The following is an 8,259-nucleotide window of genomic DNA, read 5'->3' as shown; positions in this document are numbered from 1 at the left end:
TTCTTTCCTCTCATGATCCAATGACTCTCGTTAAAACAGAAATGATTTGATCGAAGGATTCATATCGACCCATCATTAATGGCAAAAACGACATTTACACATACTTGGTCCACATAGAATAATTTAGGTGGTGTGAGATTATTTTTTGGCCATTTGGTCCATATGAGATTTTTGTCCCTTTAAAAGTATTTTCAAATATAAAGCAACACATGACTTATAAATAGAACATATACAAGCATAAATTATAACAAGAACTAGATTTTGATCCGAGCTTTAAAAGCGCGGGTTACCATTTGATTAAAATATTTTTGTGCATATAATTTGTTTACATAATAGTTATATTTTTATAAAAAATCATATAATTTCTGTTTAATTTGTATGCTTTAATCTATAACTAGATCATGACCCGCCCGGTCGGACGGATTTTTATTCCGTTGCAAGCGCAATTTGTGTTTTTTTTATTGAACTGAAAATTGGTATAAAACTTGTGTTTTGATTTTTTTTTGTACATTATGAAGTTAAATTTTTTAAACAATTATTACATAATTTTTCAGTGAATTTTATTATATTCTGACTTCTAATATATTTTGTGGGTAATGGTTCAAAAACATTTTCTGATATAATATATATTTGGTTTGGTGTGTTTTGAGTGCAAAGTTATAAATATAATACTATACAATATTACTATAGTATTATTATATAAAACTATATATGTTTTTGAAACATAATCTGGACCAACGTAATTCATGAGCACCAATTTTCTGGCCCAACGTACACATTTTCACTAAGCCCATCACAAACTAATTATTCCGGGAACATAAATATTAAGTTACGTTAGTAAAAAAGTCAACTATTCAAAAAACACTAAACGTCTTTATCGGTGTCTGTCTCTCTGATCTGTTCATCTTCCTCGGTATCCATAATCATTAAAGTAAAAGAAAAAGCTATACAAATCCAGAGTAAACACAGAGATTTATGTTGAATTTGATACTCGATCTATCGACTAAAGGTTAGACTGTGAATCATTTTTTTTTTTGGTTAATAGAATCGTTATTGTTTGTTACAATTTAAAATTTCAATAAATTAGGTTTTGTGAAAGTTCGATATCGCTCTTTTGATGATAGATCTATTGTTTATAAGAGTAGTTTAGCCATAACATAGATAGACCATCGACAATCAATTCCAAAAATAATATAAAATTTTAATATTCTTTTCGTAATTAAACCTTCATGTAAAGATTCCCGGGTATGAAGACGGGTCAGGATCAAGATATCATCTTCTCGAAGGATACAATTGGTAGTTTTTGGAGCTATTTTTTTTTTGGGAGCTGATCGTGGATGTGTAAAATTGATTATGAAGACCAGTATTTATAGTTTAAATTGAGTGCAATGCCACAAATTTACATACTAAATATTCCCTAAACCAATTAAGTAATCTATAATAAATACCAAATCAAGCGATATGGTCACCTAGATATTAGGCAAAATTGAAAGGACTTGGAGAAGGGGTTTTCGAAAAAAAGATTTAATTGTTATAAAATTTTGGTTTCTGTTATTTAAATTACCGGAATATAGATATTGATAATAATTATTAACATAATTATATAAACTTTCAATGCGAAATAGTGTGTTTGATCAGTTTGAAATAAAAAAATTACCAACTATGGTGATTACCGAGATGAACTGAGATTATTAACCATGGTTCTAACCGTGAACAAAATTACTATGGCATCTGTTCAAACAAAATAGTAAATGTTATAACTATTCTTGTTTCGTAGTGGCATGGTCGACTTGAAGGAATTTTCTTTGAGTTTATACTCAAAATCTATCTTATTAGCATAGAGATTAGGATAGGTTAAGTTATTGTACATTTAACAAGATACTAGGTTAAGATCCGCGCCTTACGCGGATCAACATTATATATATAAATTATTTTATGTATTAAATATTTTTACATATTATGAAATAATAAATATATATTAAATAATTAAAAGTCAGTAAATAAATATATAATTAAATTGGTACTAACATATAAATCAATTTTATTAATCCAAAAAATATTTGTTTTATATTTGATAGGATATGTTATTAAATTTAAATAATACTGGCATAGATAATATATTTTAGTATATTTTTAATATTAATGTATTAAATGATGATTTCTACTCATATAGTTTTTTTGATCATTTGTATCTTTTATAGAAAAAATTTAAATTACTGATAACAAAATTTTTATTGTGGGATTAATAGATTTAGTAATTTATAATTTTTTTTAAAAAATAGGTTGTCAATGATCGTTCAAAACTTTTATCAAAAAAATTGTTGAAAGTAAAATTTGAAACTAAAATATTGTATTTTATATGGTTTATAGTTTAATTTAAAACGATATATATATTAATCTTAATAATTAATTAAATTTAGACTTTTTACTTATATAATTTTTGTAATCATTTGTATTTTGTCATAACAAAAATTTTAAACCATGGATCATAAAATTTGAATGTGAGACTTTTAACAGTTTTAGTAATTTATAGCCGTTTGTAAAAATTCAAAATATAACATATACATAAAATCTAAATTTTTATTATATGGTTATTGTAGTTGTTTAATTTATTTAATAGTTTAAAATTAAATAAATATGATAGAAGATACACTATTTTTATCAAATCTTTATTATTCAAAATCATTAATTCTCATATATACTTTACCCGAATTAGGCAATTACGTAAATTTTATTTAAGAAAAATATAAGTATATTAACGATGAATTTATGGTTAGTTTAATAAAAAGCTTATTATATAATTAGATGAACCAATATATTTCTCTAATGATTCTAAGAATCATTTTAGTGATGACATGTGGCTACAAAAAAAAGTTGTAATGCTTCTCAAATAATATAAAGGGAATATATAGGAGATATGAAGTCGCACATGTTACAACTAATAAATAAAAGAGGAAGCATTTAATTAAAAGATGAGGTCCACTTTATTATAGATGAGGTCGCACATGTTAGGCTAATATATAAGGCACTTAATTAAAATATACGAGGTCCACCTTAAAAATCTACCTAGAAGAAGTTACGATGATTCTAATTTAATAAGATATATATAATGAGGCAACTGCCTCATTTCTGAGCCGCCACGTCAGCAGGTAAGTAGGTTCACTTTTAAAAAATGTGAAAAAGTGTCAAGCTTGTAGCTCAAACCCGGGTTATTGAATCATAAACACCAACATTTATACCACTAAATTAAAGGATACTTTGTACATTGATGGCCGAAACTAATATATATTTATGAAGGTCGGAAACCTTTGCTTCTTCGGTTTTCTCTGTGGGATCCACACTTAATTTTTTTCTAATGATTTAATAAATACTTTATAACTCACGTTTTGAAATGGACTTCATTAAAAAAAGGCCCAATAGACCTCTTTGGTCTGTAAGCGTTCTCTTCAATGGAAGTTTAGGGTTTTCAATTTTTAATCATCGGTTCATGACTCATCTAAGAAACACAGATTGACTATTTGAGTTCCATGAATCAGTTTATCTTCTTTAGTCTCTACATCTCCCCATCTTTAATAAATTCATCATCGGTTCTTTTATTTTGCCTGATAAATCATGATGGTGTGGTTTTAATTTTCTTTGGTTATCTTTAGCTTGCACCCTTTGATTTAACCAAGAAGAAGAAGAAGACATTTGTCATTCAGGATGTCATCGAGGACTCAGCTGAGTCATACGGGAGACATATTATCCGTTGTCTGATTGTTCAAGAAGAGTTTGTGTTGTGAAACATATTTGTTTCTTTTCATCAGTTGCTTTGTTTAATCTTTTTTCCTGCAAATAATGATGGCTTTGACAGTTCATATACGGGAGCTAAGAAGTAAAAGAAGAAGAAGCCAGTGAGTGTTTGACATTTTCTGTCTTCTTGAGTTTTTTTTTCCATTATTAAACTTGGATTTTGAAGATTATGTGTCTCACGTTCTTTTTATTTTGATGGTTGTTAGGTTGAACGAAGATCATTGAATAAAGAAAATGTCGATGCTCCCGAAGATTTGGAGGGTACTTTATATTTCTTTCTCTGATAATTCTAGCGACATAAATTTGAACCTTACAGAGGGTATATTGCAGAGCATCCTAATGACGAGGAAGAGGTGGAGGGAATTGATCTGCACCAGCAACGTTACCGTGGGAGGGAAGTGACATGGATTACTTATACGACGAGGTAAGCATATCATTAGATGGTTTGCGGTCCATCTTTGAGAGCCGTCGATTGTAAGTGTCTATCGTTTTGAAGTTGCACGACACTAAGATGTAAAGATTACTAATCACGATTACCTTACTAGCAGAGTTCTTTTGCACAGCTATTGTCAATGGAATTAACACTTGAAATTGATGGTGCTATATTTCATGTTCCAAATGCTAACGCAAGCTCTAATGTTGATTCTCAGCTTTAGCATGTCAAAATCACAATGCAGTGGGTGTTGTAAGGTAATTCAGTAGGCACAAATGTTCAGTTGAAAAAAATTCTAAACTGTATTTATGCATTACAGTTATCATCCGTAACATAATAATATGCTTTTTCTGTGCTAGGAACCGTTTGTAAATAAATGTCTCAGATGTATATGACTGCTGAGTTTGTTTCTTTTGACAGTGAAATCACTAAGATTGCAATGTGTCAGGACATCAAAAGCATCTAAGCTTATGGTTAGCTTTACAATTTCGTTGGTTTCTTTTTCCAATTATGTTGGATGAATTATTTTAGCTAACAAATATCGCAACAGAGCGCTGACAATAACTCTAATAGATTTATATATACATTTAGAATTGGAAGTTTCGTGAGAACATGAACAAGTACTTCTGTCACGCTATTGAACAGTTATACGCCATTTCAAGAGAATTGATTTCTTATATTTTCCATAATCAGTAAGATTTTAACTGTTTTGTCTATTTTGCATTCATACCTCATTCTCCATCTAACTTCTCGGTGTTACTATATAATGATCAAGTCATTTTCTGCACAAATAGGCAAGTGGGGATGTTACGTTGGGTGTTTTTTATTGGGATTGGCTATACAAAGTCTGTTGTGACTCTAAAACTTTTACCTCATTTAACATTGATTCTGGTTCTTGGGAGAATTGCAGATTGTGAATGAAAAGCACAAGCAGGGAACATATGTGTAGCTGCGTTTGACTCGACATGTAGCGGTATCTGCAGATCTACTGATCCCATTGTGGAGGTTAACATGCAATGTGTTGACCTGGAAATCATTATTTGGAAGCTACATTTCGAGGTCTTTCCTCAACATATAAATAGACCATTGACAGAGTTTGATATTTATAATACTCAGTGATCATGGAGTCTGCAGAAAACAGTCTTTTTGCATGTTATATATGGAACCAAGAGATATATCCTTTGTATGATGATTGTATTATGATAGCTACTAACATAGAAGATGACTAGAGAAAGAGAAATGAGTATGAATCTCGTATATGGGTAGCTTTTGTAAGCACATTTGGGTTTATTAACAGTTGTGACAAGCAATTATGTTTATAGTAAAGGAAACCCGTCGCAGCGTCAATAACAAATGCGCCTGTTTTTTGGTTGTTTGGGATTAAAATAGCTTATGGGTTTTCTAAATCAATATAATTGATTTGACTAAAGCTATCTTGGATGACAAAAAGAAGGATTGCAAGTTTAATAACTTCTACTTTAGACTTTAATTTCAACTAAATTATAATAAGTCTTTTGTCCATATCATCTTATTTATAAACGTAAGGATTTATTAGAAATAAATAAACAGTTTCAACAATATTTAATATGTGATCTAATAAACAAAAGAACACATAGGATTTTTAGGATTTAAAGAGACTGGAGACAATAGTTAATGAATATGAAAAGAATACGAAGCAGAATGATTCGAGCAAATTAGTGGCAACACAGAGTTAAGCGAGATAAAATATCAATCAATAAAGAATGAAAGAAGAATGAGTATGTTTAAGTTATTACACAAGCCAAAACTAAGACAAATCAAACGACAGAATGTGAAAATAAATGTAAACAAGACAAGAGGAGAGGGCGAAGATAAAATACATTGAAAAACTGAATGCTAGATTAGTAAGCAAGAGGCAAGAAGAGATTAAAATAAAAAAAACTCCGCGCCTTGGCGCGGGTAACGATCCCTAGTTTATCTTAAATGGACTAAAATTTTGTAAATTTCAAATTATTTGGACCGTGTTATGGTAATCTATTGATTTAAAATGCAATAATATAATCCATATTATTAATCATTTCAAATTTGATCAAAATTTATTTAAATATATTAATATGTTTGTTCAACTCACCTCGTACAAAATCACAAAGTTATTCTGACATTTTAAATAAATATTTAAAATCATAAAAGTTTATGGTATAGGATTATTTTGAATATATCCATAAATTGTTGATTTTGATTTTGCGTTATAAATTCTATTTTTATTTTTCAAATCAGTTAGCATTGTCAACTAAAAACTTTATACTAATAGTGTAGGCTAGGAAATAAAGTTGGGTACACAATATGAGTATGAATATTCATGTAGAAAATATGGAAAGTTAATATATTTTATGGATCCAATATCGTTTAAAATAGTGTATTTGATGATCTTAGAAATGCAAAAGATATTTTTCAAAATTTATTTTTTAAAAATCGTGGCTTTAATGATGTATAATGTTCCACAAGATATTCCTAGTAATATATGCTTTGGATTATGGAAGTTATATATTTCCATATATGGTAAATCTTCGAAAAATGAAAGCACAAAATCATGCTTTTCAAATTATTCCTAAGGATATCTTCACACAGTCGGCTCGTTTCTTTCCTAAATTGATGCTAAAAATCATAAATAATAACGAAAATGAGAAAATGCTTACATATTTTACGATTTAGTTGGGATGCTTATAACTAAAATAGCTTCTTCATGTTACACGTCATGTTACAGTGTAGGGTTTTCTAGCTTAGGGCTAGGGTTATACTATTCCATTTTACATATTATATATATCAAAGCAATACCGCACATTGTATATTGTTACACATAAATGATCCAGTTTATTTAAAAAAAGTATAGTGATGGTAACATTATGTTTTAAAAGAATATACAATGTCTGATGATATAATAGTGATGGACATTATATTTTGGCATTATGTGTTGGGACATGTTATATGAATAAGCTAATTTCAGTATGAGAACCTTAAGTTATAAAACAGAAAAGTATAAAATATATCAACCCTGTCCGAACTTAAACCAAATATAATTTGAATGTGTATATGTAAACATGCTTGGTTAAGATTTCAAATAAGGCAATACGTTTGTTTAATTGTTTTTAGATAATAATTAATGTTTTTAACCAAAAATATAAGAGTGGTATTTCTTTGTAAATAACTTAAAAAATCAAGGGCAGAATCATAGTAAGGATTCTGTTTTAATAGTATAGATGATCATTAATTTATGAACGTCGAGGTGATCTCATCAAAGTGATCAAAGATTTTCTCTCTTTGGAACAAGGCTAAATCAAAACTGTCCACCAGAAATTTTTAAACTCAGTCGATTGATAATTGTCAACACAAATGATTTTCAATTCGGGTTGGCCCGGCCCGGTCCGGTCTAAACCCGCTAATCCTATAAATATTTGAGCCCGGTCCAACAATATTTTGGACCTAGAATTCAAAGCACGGCCCGGTCCTTATAGGGTTATAAGGCTTTGCGGGTTTTATTGGACTTTTCGAAAATAATTTGTCATTGTCAATTCCATCGTTTTATTACATGTGAATTTTCATTAAAAAAGTATTTTTGTTTTTTTTTTGTTTTAAAATATAAAGTGAGTTTATAATTTTTTTTTTTTTTTTATCAAAATGTTTTACTTATTCGTATGCTTTAAAAAACATAGTATAAACAAACCAAATTTAATAAGATTTAGATTATCAAATATAATTTAAACTAAATATATAAGAGAACAAAATTTATGATAAACATGTCCAAACGTTTCATACTTTGTATTTTAAAATAAACATGTTGTACATAAAAAAAGAAGGTACATTTGCAAAATTTAAAATGTGACACTTGTAATGATCAAACAATAAAATGCATTAACAACTTTTATATTTACTTTATTAGAGTTTCGATAAAAACTTTAAATCAATATATCAATACTAATAATGGTTTTGATTACAAGAACGATAATATTTAAACTAAAGTATAAAATTTTGGGTTTTCTGGCTGGCCCTGGCCCAAA

The 8,259-nt window shown here is 28.7% G+C and overlaps 1 long non-coding RNA gene across 1 annotated transcript; it reads left to right on the top strand.

The window, feature by feature from the left end:
* Positions 1-836: 836 nt before the first annotated feature.
* LOC125599515 lies at positions 837-5,551 on the top strand. Its single transcript, XR_007333250.1, has 7 exons — positions 837-1,009; positions 3,651-3,893; positions 3,999-4,053; positions 4,123-4,216; positions 4,443-4,482; positions 4,646-4,698; positions 5,136-5,551. It is a non-coding gene; the product is annotated as an uncharacterized LOC125599515 (long non-coding RNA).
* Positions 5,552-8,259: the final 2,708 nt, after the last annotated feature.

Source organism: Brassica napus, unplaced genomic scaffold, assembly GCF_020379485.1.
Source record: "Brassica napus cultivar Da-Ae unplaced genomic scaffold, Da-Ae ScsIHWf_1881;HRSCAF=2524, whole genome shotgun sequence".
Lineage (NCBI taxonomy): Eukaryota > Viridiplantae > Streptophyta > Magnoliopsida > Brassicales > Brassicaceae > Brassica > Brassica napus.
Note: the sequence above shows the minus strand (reverse complement) of the source record. Positions and strands in the feature narration are given on the sequence as shown.